Here is a 21503-nt window from a genome sequence, read left to right on the forward strand (position 1 = left end):
AGCAGTTTACTAGAGCCAGCTCTTACTGGTTTTTAACCAAAGCTGATTGTTATATTTTTCAGGAATATTATGAAGTTGTACCATAAAAATAAATTATATACAGAGGATTCAAAAAAGATGTTGGAGTAGTAAGCACCCGGAATCTGTCCACTCACCTAGACAACAATTGCACTGGTAGAATATGTGTCATATGACTATTTTGGAACTCCTGAGTCTATGGAAGGTTTGCAGCTTTTAGGGGGAGGTTTGGAAGATAAATTGCAGTTAATTTTAGTCAGTTTCAGTTCTAAGCACAAGAGCAGCTACTATATCCTCCACCTCTGCTCCCCACCCTGGCATCCTAGCAGGTAGCTTTGCATGTTTCTGGAGCAGCTTGTATACAATTTGTCTAAGCCAGGGTGAGCAAGAAGGACCCTGTCCTCCAAATACTGGTGATCTGTGCTTTGGTCAATGATTGCTGCAGAGATGCAGACAAAAAAATAGGGTGGCCATTGTTGTTTTACCTACCTCCATTGTTTCAAGTCACTCCCCCTCTGGCTGAAGTGACTTACAGGGGATTTAAAGGGATGGCGCCCCTTTTTACCCTCCCCTCATTTTTTTTTTTCTTTTTCCTTTTTGGAAGCAAGACATTAAAAACTAGGACATTCAGGGGCGCCTGAGTGGCTCAGTCATTAAGCGTCTGCCTTCAGCTCAGGGCGTGATCCTGGGGTTCTGGGATCTAGCCCGGCATCGGCATCGGGCTCCCTGCTCCGCTGGGAGCCTGCTTCTTTCTCTCCCACTGCTTGTGTTCCCTCTCTCACTGGCTGTTTCTCTCTGTTAAATAAATAAATAAAATCTTAAAAAAAAAAAAAGGACGTTCAAAAGCAGCTATGCATGAAAATGGCCCATCCACTGATTGAAGCCCTCTTGAGAGCTTATAGAATGGTTCCTTATATATAGTTTTTAGTCTCTCCACTATGCATGATGCACATTGAAGTGCTCAATTAGCAATTGTTAAATAACTGAGTTCTCAGTATTTGGCTACCTGTTACGTCAGATGTTTAACTCTAAGATGCAGCTATTCACTCAATGAATACCTTTAAGCATTTATGATATAAAAGAGGCTGTGCTAAATGGAAAAGACAGATACAGTATCTGGAAATGGAGCTTGTGTAGAGATAACATTAAATAAGTAAATGATTGAGTATGAGGGTGATTATTTTGCAGGGAGTGATGTGTATATGAGAGTCATTAATTTAGTCTGGGAGATGACCAGAAGAATCCTCTGAAAATGAATTGAAGAATGAACTGACCAGTTGGAGTAGAAGGATAGGTTCCAGGTAGAGGGAATATAAAAAACGTCTATTCAACCAATTTATTGTGAAGGAGGCACTCGGTAACAATTTATTGAGTCTAGATTTATTTAGCACACATGGACTTACCTTGCCATTAGGAAATCCAAGCAATTTTAAGTGCCCTGTAATGTAACATACTCTCAAGAATAAATAATAAGCAGAATAGAAAGATTAATCAAAGTAAATAAAATTCAAGTAGTAAATACGGAATGAATACGTTAGTTTCATAGAATGCCCATACAGCACAGGGAAGACAAGAGAGTTGGCTCAAGCTCTCTAGAATGTGCAACTCTCAGCACTACACAGGCATAAAGAGGAAGTCAATATCTTAATGGAAAAGAGTCTCCCAGGGAGCAGACTCAACACCTGTGTCCCCACGGGAGTCCTGTGAGGTGTCTTATTACTGGGTCTATAAATTATGCAGCCAAATCCTTCATTCATATTAATCAGTCTGTGTTTCTTTTGCCTGTCGGCCTAATTAAAATGTATGCAAGGAAAGTGAATGAGAAGGTTGGTAATCTTGAGCACTGAGAGAAATAAGGCAGGAGACAGAGGCTAGGGTTGCATTTCCTTCAAGGATCAGAAGGGAGGCTGTTAATTGCTGTTTATACAAAACTTCTTAATAGCTTGATTTTGGTTCCGGATTGAATACACCTTCCTAAACAGTGTGCTTAGTACTGTAAAGTAGTAAATGGATAAAATCTCTTAATTGTTAAAGAAATCTGATAAAAAATCAAGGGGGAGTTTATTGAGTAGGACACACCTAGGACAATTTAGAGATAATTAGGAAGTCCATAAACTTTCTAGCAATATTGCTGTATATGCAAATCTTCACATTTATTAGTTATATCTGCAATGGTGGGGTGCCTTGTTAATCAAGGTGATGCTTTAGTGATAGAGTCCTTGAAAGTACCTAGGAAACATCTCAGAGATGTCAGTTTGATATGTAACTTGAGTTCCAGTGGCCTTTTTGTGTTAACATAATGCATTAAGTATAGCTGTATCCTGAGGAAATTTTATAGTATTTGGGAATTCTCCAAAAGTGGGCCCTGCTACATTCCCTAAGGTACATGATAAGAAGATTCCTCAAACTGATGGCTTGGAGAAGCCCACATCACAAAGCTTGCTTAGTGGCCTGAAATTTTTTCTTAGATCCTAGATCAAAAATAAGCCATATCAGTTCCTGCCTGGCACATGGTCTGTACTTAGTAAATATTTGTTGAATGAGTGTTGAATAAGAGCTTTGTGATTACACCTCCTAGGAATTTTCTGCACTTTGATTTCAGATTCCTCGTGCCCTTGGCTCTAGGTGCCTCAGGATGAAAAAGTCACAATTTCCCCCCATATGACTTCCTCATATATTTGTAAATGCTCAATAACAATTCATATAGGATTGGTATCTGAGTTCTTGTGGCATGAATGCTGCTCCTCCTCGACAAAATACCATGACTTCATCACCTGGAGAGAACAAGCCCACTTTGAGCCATTCCCCATGCTTTGCCTACCAGGTCTTTTAAGGTTTTCTGCCTGGCACCACATGTTCCATGAAGTACCCAGAGCCTCCTGATTATGTGGGGGAATACTCTTAAAGTTAGAAGAAGCCTCAGTCAATTCTTCCGGAGCCTGGCCTTTTCAGGCCTTTGAGTCAAAATGTTCTAGTATCTCTGGACCCTGGAGGCACAATGGGCATTTTAACAGTGATCATTTCCTCAGCTGTTCAAGGAGCAGCTCCCAGCCAGACTAGGGCTGGGAGACAACCTTTGCCATCTCCAGGGTAAGGATGCCTGGCCTCTTTCTCTCTCCTGCTCTTCCATGTGCCAGGGTTCCTGCAGGGTTCCTGCTTGTTTCTGCCCACTTTTGGGCAAACTGGTACTGGTTGAAGATGCTTAGCTAGAGCTGACAGATAGGCATTGGGACCTTAACCTCAGGGTAGGAAAAGAAATTGGCAAGCTTCTGCATCCCTCAGGCATCTCTGATGTCTCTGAGAAGACTGGAACCAGAACACCAGCTCATTCTACACTTACAGGCCTTCCAAGACCCAACCTGCCATCCTTGCTCCCCATCTCAGAGCTCATCCAGCAGGAGCAAGAAGTTACCTGCAGCTCCACAGATAGAACAGGTCCCAAATCTCAATCTCTTCCATTCTCAAAGATAAATGATATGCAAAGACCTGTGGAGACCAGAGCCTGAGGTTGGGCAAGAAAATACATATTAAGGGTTGGTATACATTCCAAGTTTTAAGGAGTACAGAGGATGAAACAAATTCATCAGATCTTAGTTTTCCCAAAGCCAGCTCGGTCTCTCCAGGGTCTCATGTCTAGTCAGGAGTGCCAACATTCCCAGGAGGAAAGTCAGGAGAACAAAAGTCCCAATTCCCATAGAGAGCTGTCTCTGGCATCTGTTGCTAGGATTCAATTTGTGTGAAGTTGTATGAAGAATGACTACTGACAATGATATGGAGACAAATGGTCTGAAATCTATGTCATGTCATATCGGCCTCCTTGGGATACCAGAACAGATGCCAAGCATTTTACAGAGGAGCAAGTCCTCTGTCCTCAGCATAGGTGGGACACCAGTTCCCATCTGCTGCAGATGCAGTCTGCAGGCAGGCAGGTTGTATTAAAAAAAAATGGACACTGAAGCATGAACAGGTATATCTGTACTTCCCAGAGGAGACACCCATGACTCATTACCTATGAGTGCCAGGGAATTCAGAGGAATTATCTTTTCTTAGGTTTTGAGTATGGGTGTTCAGTATGCTCTGGATCCTTCTGGGATTTTTGCCAATGTAGGGGAATATAATCAATAAGGACCCAGTGCTCTGCAGGGGAAGTATAAGCAGATATTTTCAGACAAAATTCAAATCTCGTAATTTAGACTTTACTTCATCCCTACGGAATCCTGATTAATGAGGATTTTATTTGATGACTGTATTTAAATATAACTCACAGAGACTAACTATGTGGTAGATTTGCACATCATCAAGGAGCAGTTTCAGCTGTTGATGCAGGCTGCTGAGTGCCTCCGCCCTCAACAGCTGCAGTTGGTACTCAGCAACATTCTCTTGCTATATGGCCTCAATTAGAAGATCTTGGAGAGACTGCAGAAAATGTTCTAAACACTGGCTCATGTTGGCCTCTGGAAGGGCTGTCCTGGCTCTGTGGCTCTAACGGGGCTTTTAGTTCCAGTGGCCTTGCTTTTGGACCAGCACTTGATTGCCCACCTTGGCTTTGACCCTCTTTCTCTTCAAAGGCCCCATGAAACTCCCTTGAAAATAGCCTGTCATCTAGCACTTTTATGTTTGTAAATAGTAGCTTCAGCTAGAATAAATATGGAGAAAGAGAAGTAGTAATAACAAAGATAATAATAATTAAACTAGAGACTTTTGAAAAGCCTAGTTAACTGGATTATACTAGTTTGTGTGTGTGTGTGTGTGTGTGTGTGTGTGTGTGTGTGGTTTTTTGTTTGTTTGTTTTGGTTTTGTTTTTTTTACTTGAAGTGTAGTTGACACAGAATGTTACATTAGTTTCAGGTATACAACATAGTGATTCAACAATTCTACATGTTATGCTGTGCTCACCACTAGTCACCATCTGTCACCACCATACAACACTATTACAATACCATTGACTATATTCCCTATGCTGGACATTTTATCCCCATGAATTATTCATTCCATAACTGGAAGCCTGTACCTCCTACTCCCCTGCATCCATTCTGCCCACCTCCTCCCAACCCTTCTCCTCCTCAGTTTGTTCTCTGTATTTGTGGGTCTGTTTCTGCTTTTTGTTTGTTTGTTCATTTATTTTGTTTTTTAGATTCCACATACAATTGAACTCATACAGTGTTTAGCTTTCTCTGATTTATTTCACTTAGCATGATACCCTCTAGGTCTATCCATGTTATCACAAATGGCAAGATCACATTCTTTTTTATGATTGAGTGATATTCCATTGTGTGTATATATATATATATATATATATATATATATATATATATATATATACATATATATGAATTATGCTAGTTTTAAAAAATTAGCTAGGAAGCATCCTGTTTCTACACTCTGTGTTGACTATCTAGCATAGGAAGTATCCATTCATTGAAAATCCCAGAAGCATTTCCCTGTAAAACTGTCTGGGCTGAAAAGTATACTTATTTCAAGAAAAATTAACAACTTCTCAATTTTTTCTCTATGGTAATGGACTGTCAGGGTTTTCTACTTTTTTAGTCAAATTCGGTAATATGTGTACATGCACACACACACTCCTTTATTTTTAGTAATTTTAGATGTACAGAAAAAATCGAGCAGATATATAGTTTCATATACTCACCCCCTATCTTCCCACACCCAACAGTTTCTCCTTTTATTTTTTTATTTTTATTTTTTTAAAGATTTTATTTATTTATTCAACAGAGATAGAGACAGCCAGCGAGAGAGGGAACACAAGCAGGGGGAGTGGGAGAGGAAGAAGCAGGCTCATAGCGGAAGAGCCTGATGTGGGGCTCGATCCCATAACGCCAGGATCACGCCCTGAGCCGAAGGCAGACGCTTAACCGCTGTGCCACCCAGGCGCCCCTCTCCTTTTATTAACATCTTGCATTAGTGTGGTACTTTTTTTGCAATTGATGAACAAATATCAATAATTTTTAACTAAAGTTCATAGTTTACATTAAAGTTCACTCTGTGTTATATAATTCTATCGATTTTGACAAAGGAATGTCATGTAGCCACCATTACCTATTATACAGAATAATTTCACTGCCTTAAAAAATACCCCTATGCTACACCCATTAATTCCTTCCCGCCCCTCCAAACCCTTGCCAACCACTGATCTTTTTACTATCTCTAGTTTTACATTTTTAAGATTGTCATATTGTTGGATCATACAGTAAACAGCATTTTTAGACTGGCTTCTTTCACTTAGAAATACACATTTAGGTTTCCTCATGTCTTTTTGTGGCTTAATAGCTTGTTTCCTTTTTTTTTTTTTTTAATCACTAAATGATATTCCATTGTATGGATGTACCACAGTTTATCCACTCACCGATTGAAGGACATCTTGGTTATTTCTAGGTTTGGGAAATTATAAATAAAGCTTCTATAAACATTTAAGTGAAAGTTTTTGTGTAGATGTAAGTTTTCAACAATATGAGTAAATACTTAGGAGCATGTTTGCTGGATAGTATGGTAAGTCTATGTTTAACTTTATAAAACAACTGCCAAATTGTCTTCCAAAGTGGCTGTACCATTTTGCATTCCCACCAGCAGTGAATGAGAGTTTCTGCAGCTCCACATCATTGAGAGCATTTGATGTTGCCAGTGTTTTGAATTTTTGCGTTTTTTTTAAAAAAGATTTTATTTATTTATTGGACAGAGAGAGACACAGCGAGAGAGGGAACACCAGCAGGGGAAATGGGAGAGGGAGAAGCAGGCTTCCTGCTGAGCAGGGAGCCCGATGCGGGGCTTTATCCTGGGACCCTGGGATCATGCCATGAGCCGAAGGCAGACGCTTAACGACTGAGCCACCCAGGTGCCCCATGAATTTTTGCGTTTCTAATAAGTATGTGGTGATATATCATTGTTATTTTAACTTGCAATTCCCTAGTGATATATGATGTTCAGCATCTTTTTACATGCTTATTTTCCATCTAAATATCTTCTTTGGCGAGGTTGCTGTTTAGATCTTTTGCTCACTTTTTAATTGGATTGTTTTCTTATTGTTGAGTTTTAGGAGTTCTTTGTATATTTTGGATACTAGTCCTTTACCCGATAGGTGTTCTGCAACATTTGTCTTTTCATTCTCTTAGCAGAGCCTTTCAGAAGATTTTCATTTTAATCAAGTCCAACTTAACAGATCACCCCTCTCACCCACACATATACACAGCCTCCCATGGACCATGCTTTTGGTGTTGTATCTAAAAAGTCATTGCCAAATCCAAGGTCATCTAGATTTTCTCTTATATTCTAAAATTTTTATAGCTTTGCATTTTACATTTAGGTCTGTGATCCATTTGAGTTAATTTTTGTGAAAGGTGTAAGTCTGTGTATATATTCATTTTCTGCATATGGGTTTCTAATTGTTCCAGCACCGTTTGTTGAAAAGACATTTCTCCATTGAATTGCCTTTGCTCCTTCATCAAAGCTCAGTTGGCTATATTTGTGTGGGTCTATTTTCGGGCTCTCTATTCTGTTCTGTTGATCTTTCTCCATTACCGCACTGTCTTGATTACTATAGCTTTATAGTAAGTCTTGAAGTCAGCTAGTGTCAGTCCCCCAACTTTGTCCTCCTCCTTCTTCTCCCGCCCATGTCTCCTCCAACTTCTCCTTTATTCTGTACTCTGTTGTTTATTGCAGATTTTTCTTCCCATATAAACTTAAGAATTAGTTTTTTTGATATTCATAAAATAACTTGGTGGGATTTTAGTTTGGATCATGTTGAATCTGTGATCAATTTTACTGTTCTTATCCATGAATATGATATTTCTACTTATTTAGATATTTTATTTCTTTCATCAGAGTTTTATGGTTTCTCTCATATAGATCCTGTACGTGTTTTGTTAGATTTATGTGTCTTTCTTTCTTTTGGTGCTAATATACAGCATTGTTTTTAATTTCAAATTCCAGTTGTTCATTACTAGTATATAGAAAAGCAATTGATTCTTGTACATTAACCTTTTATCCTGCAACCTTACTATAATTGCTTATTAGTTCCATGTGTGGGTTTTTGTTGTTGTTGCTTTTTATTTTTTGTTTCTTAGTTTATTAGGGATTTTTCTACATAGATAATCATGTTCTGCAAACAAAGGCAGTTTTATTTCTCCCCAATCTGTATATCTTGTCTTACATTAGATAGGAATTCCAGTAAAATGTTGACTAGGAGTGGTGAGAGAGGAAGCCCTTGCCTTGTTCCCAATCTTAGGGAAAAAAATATATTGTTTTTTACCAGTAAGAATGATGTTAGCTGTGGGTTTTTTGTAGATGTTCTCTATCAGGTTGAGGCAGTTCCCTTCTATTCCTAGTTTTCTGAAGGTTTTTTTTTATGAATGGCTGTTGAATTTTGTCATATTTTTTCTTCATTGATTGATATAATTGTGTGATTTATATTTTTAAAATATATTTATATATCCTATATTTCTCAAGAAATTTTTATTTCTTTCAGATTTTAAGATTTATTGGCATAGTTATACATCAAATTCCTATGAATTTGAACATGTTCGTTTAACAATTATTTATTGAACATGTACTCTGTTGAAGATATAACCTTAGGTATGAAGAATATATTAATAAATAAGGCTGTATGAAAGTTTTGGGATAAGTTTGTATTTGGCATAAGGTAAGGTGAGAATGAGGAGGAAAGAACTGGAAAAAAGAAGACCAAGAGGGAATTGGGCAATAGTAAATCAGAGAGGATGTGACATTTCCTGTCCCCCAAACTGTTGTCACTGAACTCTTAATTGAGGAATGGCCACTCTGTAAGGGACAACTGAGTGATGATAAGCTTCTGTGATTTCTGCAGTCCCTAACTTCTCTAGAGTTCAGAATAATATCTAAACCCCTTACCATAAAATATCACACACCACCTCATGACCTACTTCTTGTCTAACTGTTCATATTACTCATGTCATTCCTCAAACAGTCCATGCACATGTTGCTCCACTTGCCTCCGCTGCTCTTTTCCTTCTTATCTGATGGGTCAACTCCTAGTTATCTTTTGTTATCTTAATCCCTCTCTCAGGGCCTAAGCTGCTTCCATTAAATTGCATTCTAAATTATTTCCAGTCTTTCAGTACCCTTTGAAAAAAACCTCAGTTCAGCCCTTTAACCTCCATCCAGTATTATTATTCCTTCATTTGCCTAGTGTTCACTGTAATTCTCACTGAATGACCAGTCTGTGCTTACCCAAGAATGAAAGGCATGGCCCTAAGACCTACTTACTATACAGACAATTTTCTAATCTCTTCTCCCATAAGAAAATTTCATTATGTTAAAACTGGAAGATCTTTTCTAAGCCTGAATGTGGAAATAAGGAAGTATGGAGAAAGACAATGTTTGTGTAAGGGAGTAACTCAATAGGCTCCAAGCAGATGGTTTCTGTTTTCTCTGAGATAAAAGTTAAGTTCATCTGCTGGGAATGTGAAGAGGGTGTTAAAGCTTTGAATAACTGTTGTGGGAAATGGAGAGGAAGCTGAATACACATCAAAGATTTGGGAGTGTGCTGAGGATGGAGTGAAGTTGGAAACTGAATGTATAGAAGTAACCATCTCCCCGATGTCACATTTTCTCCTCTAGCATTCTGCACTCCAAAGGTAGGAGTGAAGACTGGTGGTTGCCCTGATCCAGGCTTTGCTGGGTGGATACAATCAAGGATATGAGAATATAATGTACTGATGAAGTACGCAGCTTTGGCATTTGATAGTAACTTCAAATCCTGGCTCTGCCCCTCATTATGTGAATTTATTCAAATTACTTAATCTTTTCAAGCCTTATTGTGTCCAATATAAGATGGTGATAATCATATGTACTTCATGGATTCAAAAGATACTGAGTGCTCTACTGTATACTGTTCTTGGAACTGGAGGTACAGCTGAGATGGAGAGACAAAAATTCCCGTCTTTAGGAAGTAATAATTTAGTGAGGAGAGAGAAAATTAAGATAAATGAAATAAAGATGGCAAAGTGCTTAGGGAAAAAATAAGCAGAGAAAGGGTATGGTGCATGCAGGGGACTGCTATGAAAAGGTGAGTAGCCAGCGAAGGCCTTAATGAACTGATGTTTGAATCTCAAAGAGTTACTGATGTTTGACTCTCAAAGAGTTACGTAAGCATTAGGGTGAGGATGCATATAGTGGGCCAGCAATAAATTCAAACTAACAGTCTTATTGTCAAGAGTGCCCGAAGTCAAGGGAGCTGGCTTTCCCCACCCTTTCCTTAGGCCTTAGGGAGAGCATGCCTGATTTCGGTGACTCTTACTGGAGCTTCTCACTGACTCCCATTCCAGACCTGGGCCCTAAGTCTCACCTTTTGCTTAAGTCCCAGCTCAAACGCCACTTCCTCATTTCTAGTAGTAGTCACTATTCTCTCACTCATGTCCTTAGAGACATCTCTGATTCTCTTTCATAAAGCCGCCAGGTTCTAGTCCGAGTTCTAATCGCTATTTGTCTTTGGGTGACTTTAATCCGGTTCTCATTTTTCATCAGTAAAATGAAAAAATCATATGAGCTACCTACTTTCGGGCTCTTAATATTTTACGATTTTAAGAGCAAAACCCGTATCCCTCCACACTGTTTAACACCTGACCCACCGCAGAAGGCCCGCCCTCCCGGCATTTCCGGTTCTTCCGCCGATCTCCTTCCGGAACACTTGCTCACGTCTGACTCCGCCCCTCCTCCACTGTTTAGAGACCATTGGCTCTTTCTTTGAGGAAGCCGAGAATTTCCCGGCGTTGATTGGTTTCCGTCATTGTTGATGGGTTAGTTACAAACAAGGCGTGCCTGGTTTCCCTGGTAACGCTCTGCCGATAGCCCGGATTGGTTCGCGTCCTAATCCCATCTTCCGTCCCAACTGCGAGTGGTTGAGTCCCTTGACGGGGCACGGCGGTGGTAGGTGTCGCGGACGGGATTCCCGAGCTGACGTGGCTTAAATTTGGGAGGGGAGCAGCTGGTGCCTCCGGCCGCAGCCTCTTCCAGGTGAGTGAGGGATACTCCCCAACTTCTCCCTTCCTTGAGTCTTTTAACGGTCACCCCCTGCGCAGGGGCTGCCGAAGCGGCCACACTCGGGTCCCCTCCCTGCCCCTCCTCTTCCTGATTCAGTCCGGGATCCGGCCCTACACACGCCTCCCTTCACTTACCAGGCCTAGTTCTAGTTGCTCACAAGCAAGCTGGTCCCGTCGAAGGGCTTCGGAGTCTTCCTGCGCGGCCTCGGGGCACATATGCCCAGTCTGCCCCTGCTCAGGACGTTTCTTCTCCAGGAGCGACGTAGAGGTCTATCGGGTCAGACCTGTCCGCTCGGCCTTGTTCCCTGAGCGGCCTGCTCAGGCCGCCCTAGGTACGCAGTAGCTGACGTCGGAGAGAACCTGCCCGGCCCCTGCGCACAGGCTCTAAACAAACTTAGTGTCCGGAAAGGGAGGCGGGACCCAAAGGAATCAAAGCTCCTGAAGGCGTAGAGCCCAGAAACAGTGGAGTTATAACACAAAAAGGGGGCCTGTCAAACGATCCTGCTAATGAATTGCTGGTGAGATTCGGAGAGAGGAATGTTCTTGGCGATGCCATCAACACTAAAATCCCAGGTATCAGAGGTGGGCAGGCAGACAGAGGAAAGGGAATCCTGAAGAAAGTTCTGGAGGAAAAAGAACTTGATTTGATGGTGTGCAGGATATTTATCTGCTTAACCCGAGTGCTATGTAGGGGAATGGCAAGGGTGAGTCCCTTGAAAAATGAGGAATATATTTGTCTGACTTATGTAAAGAGTTCCAGTTGGTCTATGGGAAAAGGACGGTTTAAGAGTAGAACAGAGATATTTAAAGTCACTGGATAAGTACTTTCACTTTTGGATAGTTGGAAGCTTTCCAAGCTTTTAAAGAATCTTAACAGTTCTTTGCAAGATGGCAGTGGAGTACTCCTTACAGAAAGGCTCGGAGGCCTTTCCAGAAACATGAAGTAATTAAATTTGTATGGTCAGAATGACCATGAATAGTCAAACCCAGTAAATGTTAACCTGGAAATGGCAGGATTTGGTCCTGGAATACATATAGGAAGAAGTTGAAGAGAACTAAAAAGTTGCAAACATTATACACTGATAGTTTCACAGCTTTTACTTTTCATCCCTGGACCATGGAATGAACATCTAATGCTTTCCTTTTCACTGCATTACATTTGTTTGACCATATCAGTAGTTCCCAAACATTTTTGCACACCTTATCAGTAAAACATTTTTGAGCAAGCATATCCCAGATATGTTATATTTAATTGTGGATAACGGTGTGCATAGTACAGTAAACATATACAAAAACATATTTAAAAGGATGAAAAAAAGTTCTTGCCTACTCTCTAGGACACTCCCAACCCAATTTGGGAATCACATAAAGTTGTTTACTTATTTTACAAGAAGGCTGTTTACATTTCTAAGGACCTTCAGGCTGGATGGGGGAACCTTTTTTTTTTTTTTTTTTTTTTTTTGAGGACCTCCATTCTGGGATAGAACTTCCTAAAAACCATCTTTACGAGATAATTCTTTCCCCTTCTGTTGGACTCTTAGAGGCCCTCTCCCTTTTCCCCCTTTGCATTAATGGATTAATTAAAAGAATATTGATTTTACTCATTTATAAAAATAATAAATCATTCGTAAACTTCTTTTGGTTAAATACCGTTGGGAATGCATTTCATCACTGATCATTACATACCAGTCTGTTGTTAGGAACCACTATATAAAAGGAGGGTAGGCTCAATAATACTATATTTTAATTAAGCCATGTAAAAATGAGCAATATGTACTTTTGGTAAAATGAAATTCAATACAAAAGGATGTAATATAACAACAAAAATCTTTCTCCTCTAGCTACTGACCTTTTCCCCCATTCCCCACTTCCCAGATGTAAAGTGCTGTAGATCATTTCTTGTGTCTTCTTAAGAAACTTTCTGATCATACTCAAGCACTTATATATCCTCCTCCTTTTTCTCTCCCACAAGTGGAATCATGATACACATACTGTTCTCCCCCTTTCTTTTGCCATGTAAGATATTTTTCTCTATCCATAAGTATTAAACTACCTCATTCTTTTTTTTTTCAAATATCATCCCTTTTATTTTTTTAAAAAAAGATTTTATTTATTTGTCAGAGAGAGAGCACACACAAGCAGGGGGAGCAGCAGGCAGAGAGAGAAGCAGGCTCCCCATTGAGCAGGGAGCCCGATGCAGTATTTGATCCCAGGACTCTGGGATCATGACCTGAGCCAAACGCAGGCACTTAATCAACTGAGCCACTCAGGCATCCCTAAACTACCTCATTCTTTTAAAAACCTATACAGCATTCCCTTGTGGAAATATCAAAATGTATTTAGCGTGTCCCCTATTGATAGACATTGGATTGTATTCAGTTATTAGCCATCACAAACACTGCTGTACATTCATGTACCTATATCCTTTTGTCCTTGTGTGAACCTATCTGTGGTATAAACGTGGGATTCTTTGAGCCATACCACTCTCAGTCATTTTAGTTTAGTTTATGTACTGCTCAAAAAAGAGTGCTTATAGAACTATAAGTATATATAAGTATATGAGTGTTCTCTTCTTTCAGCCCCAGTGAAGAATGTTGGGTGATGAGGTTACTGAGAAAATAAATTATCTTTGGTATATCTCCTCCAGCCAAGAAGCTTTGTGGAGCTCTGTGACTAGTCAAGTTAATCTCCCTTATGCTGTAGTTTACTCATCTTAAAACTGGGGATATTGATAGTACCTCCTTGTTGGGGTCGTTTTAATAATAAAAAAAGTAATGAGGATAGATTAAGTTTTTATACATAAAGCTATTGAAACAATACTTAGTGTATAGTGCTGTGTATATAAATTATAGCTACCATTTACTTTTAAATTTGTTAATGAGAATAGTTTTTTGTGTCATGAAAATCAGCTTTTCATTTTGTAATTGTAAAATTGTGTCATAATATTGGATATGCTTTTCCCCTGCTATATAGCACCATTTCCTCTTAGCTCTTCAAACTGATTGAGAATCACATTGAGAATTAAGGAAAACTACAAAGGTTCAGCCAAGTACGCATTAAGTAAATTTGAGGAGTGGGTTGGAGATCTCACCGTTTCCCGTGTTGTTTCTATGGGAAAATGTGATTTAAATTCCAAAGCAAACAGATGTGTACCCAGGCATGCACTGTCTTCAGTTAGTTCCTTTATTTTGCCATGCCTTTTGTACTAAGTTCTCTGTGCTTAGGGATATGCCTTTTTTATGTTTTTGTGGCTCCTGGCATTATGTTCCTTGCCAAGTGGGTATTTTGAAAATAATTATTTATAGCAAGCAGTGAAGACTGTGAGAAAATAATACTTATTAAATTCCAGGTGCCACCTCATCATACAAGTGTTGAGATCCTGTGGCAGCGTTTGTGGAAGGTGTAGCCAGCATTGACTTTGGAAGATTGTTTTATTTGCCTAAGTGTTTTATTGAAGGTTGGCCTTGGCATGAAGCCCTTTATTTTTTTCTTTTCCCAGGTTGGTACTCATGATGCTGGTGCCTTATAAAACAGTAGCAAGACCTTTTTTTGTCTAACAGTCACATATATTCCTTACATGAATTTATTACTGTAAACATGAGTATTTTTCCCTTTACTGATTTTTATGTGTGCATTTGCCCATTTCTGTCCTATAGTGAGCCTAAACAGAAGGGGAGATCCATCCTCCTTCATTTAGCTTAAGCAGGCTAGTGTCTCTTTTGCCTTAGAGTTCTCAACCTTTGAACTACATAAAGCACTTAACTGTGCTTAAGATGCCCTTCCCAGTTACATTTCCATATTATTCCATTTATGTCAACAGCTATAAAAATCACTCTTGAATCATGGAGTCATAATACTGGTCATCAGAGGGCTTCTTGTCAGTCTTCTTCATTTGAAGATGAGGAAACTCTAAAGTAACTTACCCAGCAGAGCACAGCCTCTTTCTGTGGAGCCAGGAACTGAAAGGTCAGTTCCTGGCTCCCGATTTGGTGCTCTTTCCACTATACTACCTACTTTCTCATGGACCTCTTGGATTATTGAATCAATCAATGAAAAACTCCTTTTACTTTGACCTGAAATGGTACATCCTCAGTACTGATCTTTTTTCAGATATATATATTTTAAAACAGTTATGTGAGAAAAGTAACCCATTTTTCATTTGAAGAGCTTTTTATCTTATTCAGTAATGCTTATTTAGCAGAGACTTTGAAATGTATTAATTTCTCTGAGTGTCAGTTTTCCTTATCTTAAAATGGCGATAATACTGATCTTGCAGATTTTGCGAGGATCATGGAGAAATGTTTGTAAAGTGGTACATATTGCTCAGTAATTCTTACCATTAATATTATCATTGTCCTATGTTCATCTGTATGTGTCCTTCCTGTGCAGTAGTTATTGGTAGGATGCTGGTGGAGGCAAACACTCCTAGGGAGAATGAATCAGAATCTCATGCATGGTAGTGGTGGATACCAGTTGGGGGGGAGGGCGAGGAAGATGTAGTTTTAGTTTGAGAAAACATTCAGGATTTTAATTGTGTATTTGGAAAATGAAAAAAATACTTTCCCAATTGAAATTACAAAACCATAACAATGTTCTTGGCTAATGGTGATAGACAGAAAATTTTATTTAGGGCATACCACCTTGGACGTGTGTACATATGTGCATATGTTTGCTCACACATGATAGTTTTACATTTCTCTAAAGGGCCTATGGTTTTAAAATGGTTGAGAACATTGCCACAGTATCTGAAATCTCAGTACTTTTCTATTTAGCCCTAAAGGTAGTAGCTGTAGCAGTAGGATCCAAACTCCTTAGAGCAGAAAGTGTGAGTGCAAACAGCAGGGCTATGATAGGGGAGAGTATGGGGTTGGTTGGAGAATCTGAAGTGAAAATCATGGAAAATGGCCAGTGATTAAGGTATTTATAGGTCATGGTATGTGACCAGTCCAGGGGTTCAGTCCAGTAACTCCCTTATGGACAGCTCTAGCTGTTAATTGATTTTTTAAAGACCTTTTTATTGTAAAACAAAACTCAAGTACAAAAAAAACACACCAAAAATATATAATTTGATGAATTATTAGGAGGTGAGCAGTCTTGTCATAACTATAAGGTCAAGAAATGTACCTTTGTTAGTCATCTGAGAAACTCCTCCATGTGCTCTCTCCTTTTCATAGAAATTACATCCTTGTGGTTTCTCTCTGGTTTTATCATCCAGATGTGAATCTTGTCCCCTCCTTTCACCCTTTATAACTTGTTATCTCTTAAGTCTTTTCCTTACAATTTCTGTTGAAGAACTTAGACTTTTTGACCTGTGGAGTTTCCCCCACTTTGAGAATTTCAGCATATTCCCATCTCCTTTGCATTTCTTGCAAATTGACAGCTGGATCCAGAGGCTTCCTCAGACTGAGGTTTGATCTCCATCAAGACTATAGGTGGTGGTATATTCTTTTATCAGAAGGTTCATAATGTTTGGTTTTGTTCTTTTTATTGTTATCAGCTGTTGATGCCCAATGTCTACATCCTTGAATTCATAAGGAGATGCAAAATAGTAGACTAAATATTCCAATTCTACCATTTTGTTTTCATTTATTAGCTGGAATAATTTTATAAGGAGATAGACCCCATTTTCTACTATTTGGTTCCTGAATGGTAAAGTTAAAATAGAAAAGACCAGATAAATCCCTGACTTGGCTAGTTGTCAAGATACTCGAGTTAGATGATGACTAGTTTAATATTATGAACTTGTGGATTTAAATATTTTTCATGGGTTTCAATATATTGCAATTCATATTCCTCTTAGAAACTCACTTGTTTCTTTGGCCTGTGAGAACCAACTCAGTTTGGCTCCCAGGTCTCTTAACATGGCTCTAGTTAATTTTTGATAGTGTCCTTGCTATTTTATATGACAAGATGTTTCAGGCTCATTTTGTACATTTCCTACTTCAGAACTGGAATTAGCCATTTCTCTAAGAAGCTCTGCTATTTAAAAAAAATTTTAATGGGAAATAGTATTGCAAGACCCCAGTCGCACTAGAGATATTCATTGCTTCTCACTTTGTCATTATTTTTAAGCCTTTTCAGTGGACAGAGCTAGGAAAATAGATATACTAAAGTAAAAGTACCTTGTAAGTTCATACTGATACTTTCAATTCACATTCAAGATCAATTTTTATCTTGAGATTCTTAATTTCTTCTGTTTTATACCTGTATTTCCTTTGTTCATACTGAAAATCTGATAGAATTACTGTGCCTGTTAATTGCTCTTTTACTTTATTTCCACATGACACACAATTGTCAAGGAATAACAGTACTGATAAAACCACCTTTGTTTTGCATATGTTATTCACATTCTTCCCAGTTTCTCTTTATAGTAGCCCTATGTATTGTCAGAGCATATAATCATTAAATATTATGTTCTCTCCATCCCAGTCTTAGTTCTACAAGTAACTATATATTTGGTGCTTATCACCAGTCTTTATGATGATGTTTCTTTTTTTTTTTTTTAAGATTTATTTATTTATTTGAAAGAGAGAGAGAGCGTGAGAGCGAGAGAGAGTGCAAACAGAAGGAGAGGGTGAGGGAGAAGCAGACTCCCTCTGAGCAGGGAACCTGATGCAGAGCTCTATCTCAGGACCCTGAGATCATGACCTGACCCAAAGGCAGATGCTTAACTGACTGAGCCACCCAGGCACCCCATGATGATGTTTCTTTAGTCATTTTGGTTGTCTCAAGCTTTCTCTTTAATATGAGCCTTTGGAAAGGCTCATGAGAAAATTTTTCATGAATTTTCTTACTTGCTTTTAACATTCTCTTCTGTGCTTTTTATATCTGAAGGTCATTTTTACTGAAAATAAAATCCTTGGCTCACATTTTCTTTCCTTGAATATCTCAAATCTGTAACTCCAGTTTTTGGGTTTTTTTTTGTTTTTTTCTGGCAAAAACATTGCTTTTGAAAAGTCTGAGGGTAGCCTTTTCTTTCTTTCTTTCTTTTTTCTTTTTTCTTTTCTTTCTTTCTTTCTTTCTTTCTTTCTTTCTTTCTTTCTTTCTTTCTTTCTTTCTTCTTTTTCATTTTACACATGATGTTTTGGCCTAAATCTCAAAGAATTATTTTTAACTCCATTAATTTTACTGGAATGTCTTTTTGATCATTCTGGGTTGATATTCTTTGCTACGTGGTGGGCTTTTTCTATATGTAGCTTCAAACTTCAGGAATTTAAAATTTCAGTTAAGTGTTCTTCAACTTTGGTTTTTTTGTGTGTTTTTTCTGTAACTTTGCTTTGGTTTTCTTCTTCAGGGAATTTGACTGGCCACATTGATTATCATCAATCTTTATCACTTTCTCCTGATTCCTTTTTTTATGGCCTACCTTTAAAAAATTTTTTAAGAAATAAATTATTAAGAATAATTTTAGGTTTATTATAGAAAATATGCAAAGATAGTTTAGAGTTCAGGATACTCCTGACCCAGTATTCCCTAATGTTAACATATTACTAGCAAAGTGTGTTTGTCGAAACTAAGAAGCCAGTATTGATTCAGAGCTAAACTCCGTATTTTCTTCAAACTTCATTAGTTTCTCCATTAACTATTCCAAGATCAAATTGTAGGACATCCCATTGCATTTGGTTCATTTCTTTTTCTTTCTCTTTCTTTTTAAAAATTGAGATGATTATAGAGTTGTATGCAGCTGTAATAAAACAGAGATCCCTTGTATAGTTTGTTTTGTTTCCCTCAATAGTTAAAATTTTAGAAAACTATTGAATAATATCACAACGAGGATACTAACATTAATACATTCCCAGTTTTATTTGTATACATGTCTGTGTGTGTAAGTTCTGTACAATTTTATTACTTGTGTAGGTTCATGGACACCCCACACCACCACCACAGTTAAGATATTGAACAGTTCCAACACTACAAAGACCCCTTGTGTTGCTTTTTTTTTTTTTTTTTTTAACTTTGACCACCTTCTACCCTCCTACCTCCAACACCTCCCTAAGTACTGGCAACCACTAATCTGTCTTCCATTTCTAAAATTTTGTGATTCCAAAAATATTATATAGGTATAGGACTGTATAGTATGTAACTTTCGGAAAATTGGCTTTTTTTTTTTTATTCAGCGTAATTGGAGACCCATCTAATTTATTGGGCGTATCAGTAGTTTATTACTTTTTATTGCTGTGTAGTATTCTGTGGTATGTATATACCACAGTTTATTTAACCATTTTCTTGGTGAAGGACTTCTTTGATGATTACAGTTTTGGGTTCTTACAACCGAAGCTGCTATGAGCATTTATTTATAGGGTATTGTGTGAATTTAAGATTTCATTTCTCTGAGATAAAATTACTGGGTCATAAGGTAGTTGCATGTTTAGCTTATAGGTAATTTCTTTTTGATTTGTAAAATTATCCTTTATCTTAACTTTCTATTTTTCTTAAGGCATGATTTATTATGACTGTTTATTTTCCTGTTTTTTTTTTTTAATTTTTAGTTTCATCTTCTTTTCCAAAATGATTTTTTAAACATTTCAGTTACTTCTTGAGTTTCCTCTTCATTTCTGGGTTTTTCTACTGCAGGAGGTAAATTGATAAATTTGTTTTATTTCAGATCAAAGAAAACATATACATGTGTTCAGCAAAGTTTGCAAGTAAATATGATACATATCTCTATCATATACCTACTGTTTGTGCTCTGCTGTTAGATGGTGTATAAAATTTATAGTTAGCTATTAATTTTTGTTAAGAATGTTTTAATATTGGAAGTAGATATTGTCATTGTTATTTTTGAGCTTTATTGAGCTATAATTGACAAAAATGTATATATTTAAGGTGTACAATGTAATATTTCACTATACATATACATTGTTAAATGATTACCTCAATCAAGCTAATTAAAAAATGGAGAATACCCATTACCTCACATAATTGCCCTTTTGTGAATGTGGTGAGAACATTTAAGATGTACTCGCTTAGCAAATTTCAGGTATACAGTGCAGTGTTATTAAGTGTAATAACTATGCTATACATCAGATCTCCAGAATTTATTCTTCCTGCATAACTGAAAGTTTGTATCCTTTGACAAACCATCTCTTTATTTCCCTTACCCACTTTTCCCTGGCAACTGCCATTTTACTGTCTGCTTCTACAAGTTTGACTCTTTTAGATTCCAGCATAAGTGAGATCGTGCAGTATTAGTCTTTCTGTATCTGGCATTTATTTCACTTAGCATAATGTCCTCCAGGTTCATCCATGTTCTCTTAAATGACGATTTCATAATTTTTTTAGGGCTGAATGATATTCCATTGTGTATATACAACATATTTTCTTTATCTGTTCATCTATCAATGGACACTTAGGTGATTCTGTGTTTTAGCTATTGTGAGTAATGCTGCAATGAACATGAGATTGCAGATATCTCTTTTAGATACTGCTTTCCTTTACTTGGGATATATACCCAAAAGTTGGATTGCTGGATCACATGGTAGTTCTATCTTTAATTTTTTGAGGAACCTCCAGACTGTTTTCTGTAATAGCTGTATCAATTTATATTCCCACCAACAGTGTACAAGTGTTCGTTTTTCTCACATCCTGGCCAATGTTTGTTATCTGTTGTGTTTTTGATAATAGCCATTCTAACAGGTATGATGTGATATTGTGGCTTTGATTTGTATTCCCCTGATGATTTTTGGTGTTGAGCATTTTTTTCACATACCTTTTGGCCATTTATATGTCTTCTTTGGGGAAATATCTGTCCAGTTCCTTTGCCCATTTTAAAGTAAGATTGTTTTCTTGCTATTGAGTTGTTTGAGTTTCTTATATATTTTGGATATTAATCCTTTAACAGATGTTTGCAAATATTTTCTCCCATTCTGTAGGTTGTCTCTTTATTCTGTTATTTCCTTTGCTGTTTTTTAGTTTGATGCAATCTCATTTGTCTTTTTTTTTTTTTTTGCTTTTGTTGTGCGTAATTTTGAGGTTGGATCCAAGAAATTATGTCAAGATCAATGTCAAGAAGCTTTCCCCCTATGCTTTCTTCTACTAGTTTTACAGTTTCAGGTCTTGCATTTAAGTCTTTAATACAGTTCGAGTTGATTTTTTTGTGTTGTATGAGATGAGTCCAGTTTCATTCTTCTGCATATGGATACAATTTTCTTAGCACCATTTATTAAAGGGACTATCCTTTCCCCATTGTATGTTCTTGGCAACGTTTTTGAAGATCAGTTGGCTGTAAATGTGTGGATTTATTTCTGGGCTCTTTATATTATTCCATTGCTCTGTATGACTGTTTTATGCAAATATCTTAATGTTTTATTACCATAGCTTTATGATATATATTTTTCCTATTTCATTTTATTTACTTTGAAAAAAATTTTTAATTAAAAAAATTTTAGGTAGTTAACATACAGTGCAATATTAATTTCTAGAGTAGAATTCAGTGATTCATCACTTACATACAAC

General features: G+C 37.7%; 2 protein-coding genes across 7 annotated transcripts in view; both read left to right on the plus strand.

Annotated features, from left to right (window-relative positions):
- The window catches only part of IQCB1 (IQ motif containing B1), a 67857-nt gene extending 67006 nt beyond the window's left edge, over positions 1 to 851 (plus strand). The window contains exon 15 of the transcript XR_006782434.2: positions 63 to 851. The gene's annotated coding sequence lies outside the window, so the exon portion shown is untranslated. The remainder of the gene's footprint in view (positions 1 to 62) is intronic.
- Positions 852 to 10873: 10022 nt separating this feature from the next.
- The window catches only part of GOLGB1 (golgin B1), a 97776-nt gene continuing 87146 nt past the window's right edge, over positions 10874 to 21503 (plus strand). For all 6 annotated transcript variants that reach the window (XM_045812719.2, XM_045812722.2, XM_087861597.1 and 3 more), the window contains exon 1: positions 10874 to 11022. The gene's annotated coding sequence lies outside the window, so the exon portion shown is untranslated. The remainder of the gene's footprint in view (positions 11023 to 21503) is intronic.

Source organism: Ursus americanus, chromosome 4 (assembly GCF_024610735.1).
Source record: "Ursus americanus isolate L20-20 chromosome 4, mUrsAme1.1.p, whole genome shotgun sequence".
Taxonomy (NCBI): domain Eukaryota; kingdom Metazoa; phylum Chordata; class Mammalia; order Carnivora; family Ursidae; genus Ursus; species Ursus americanus.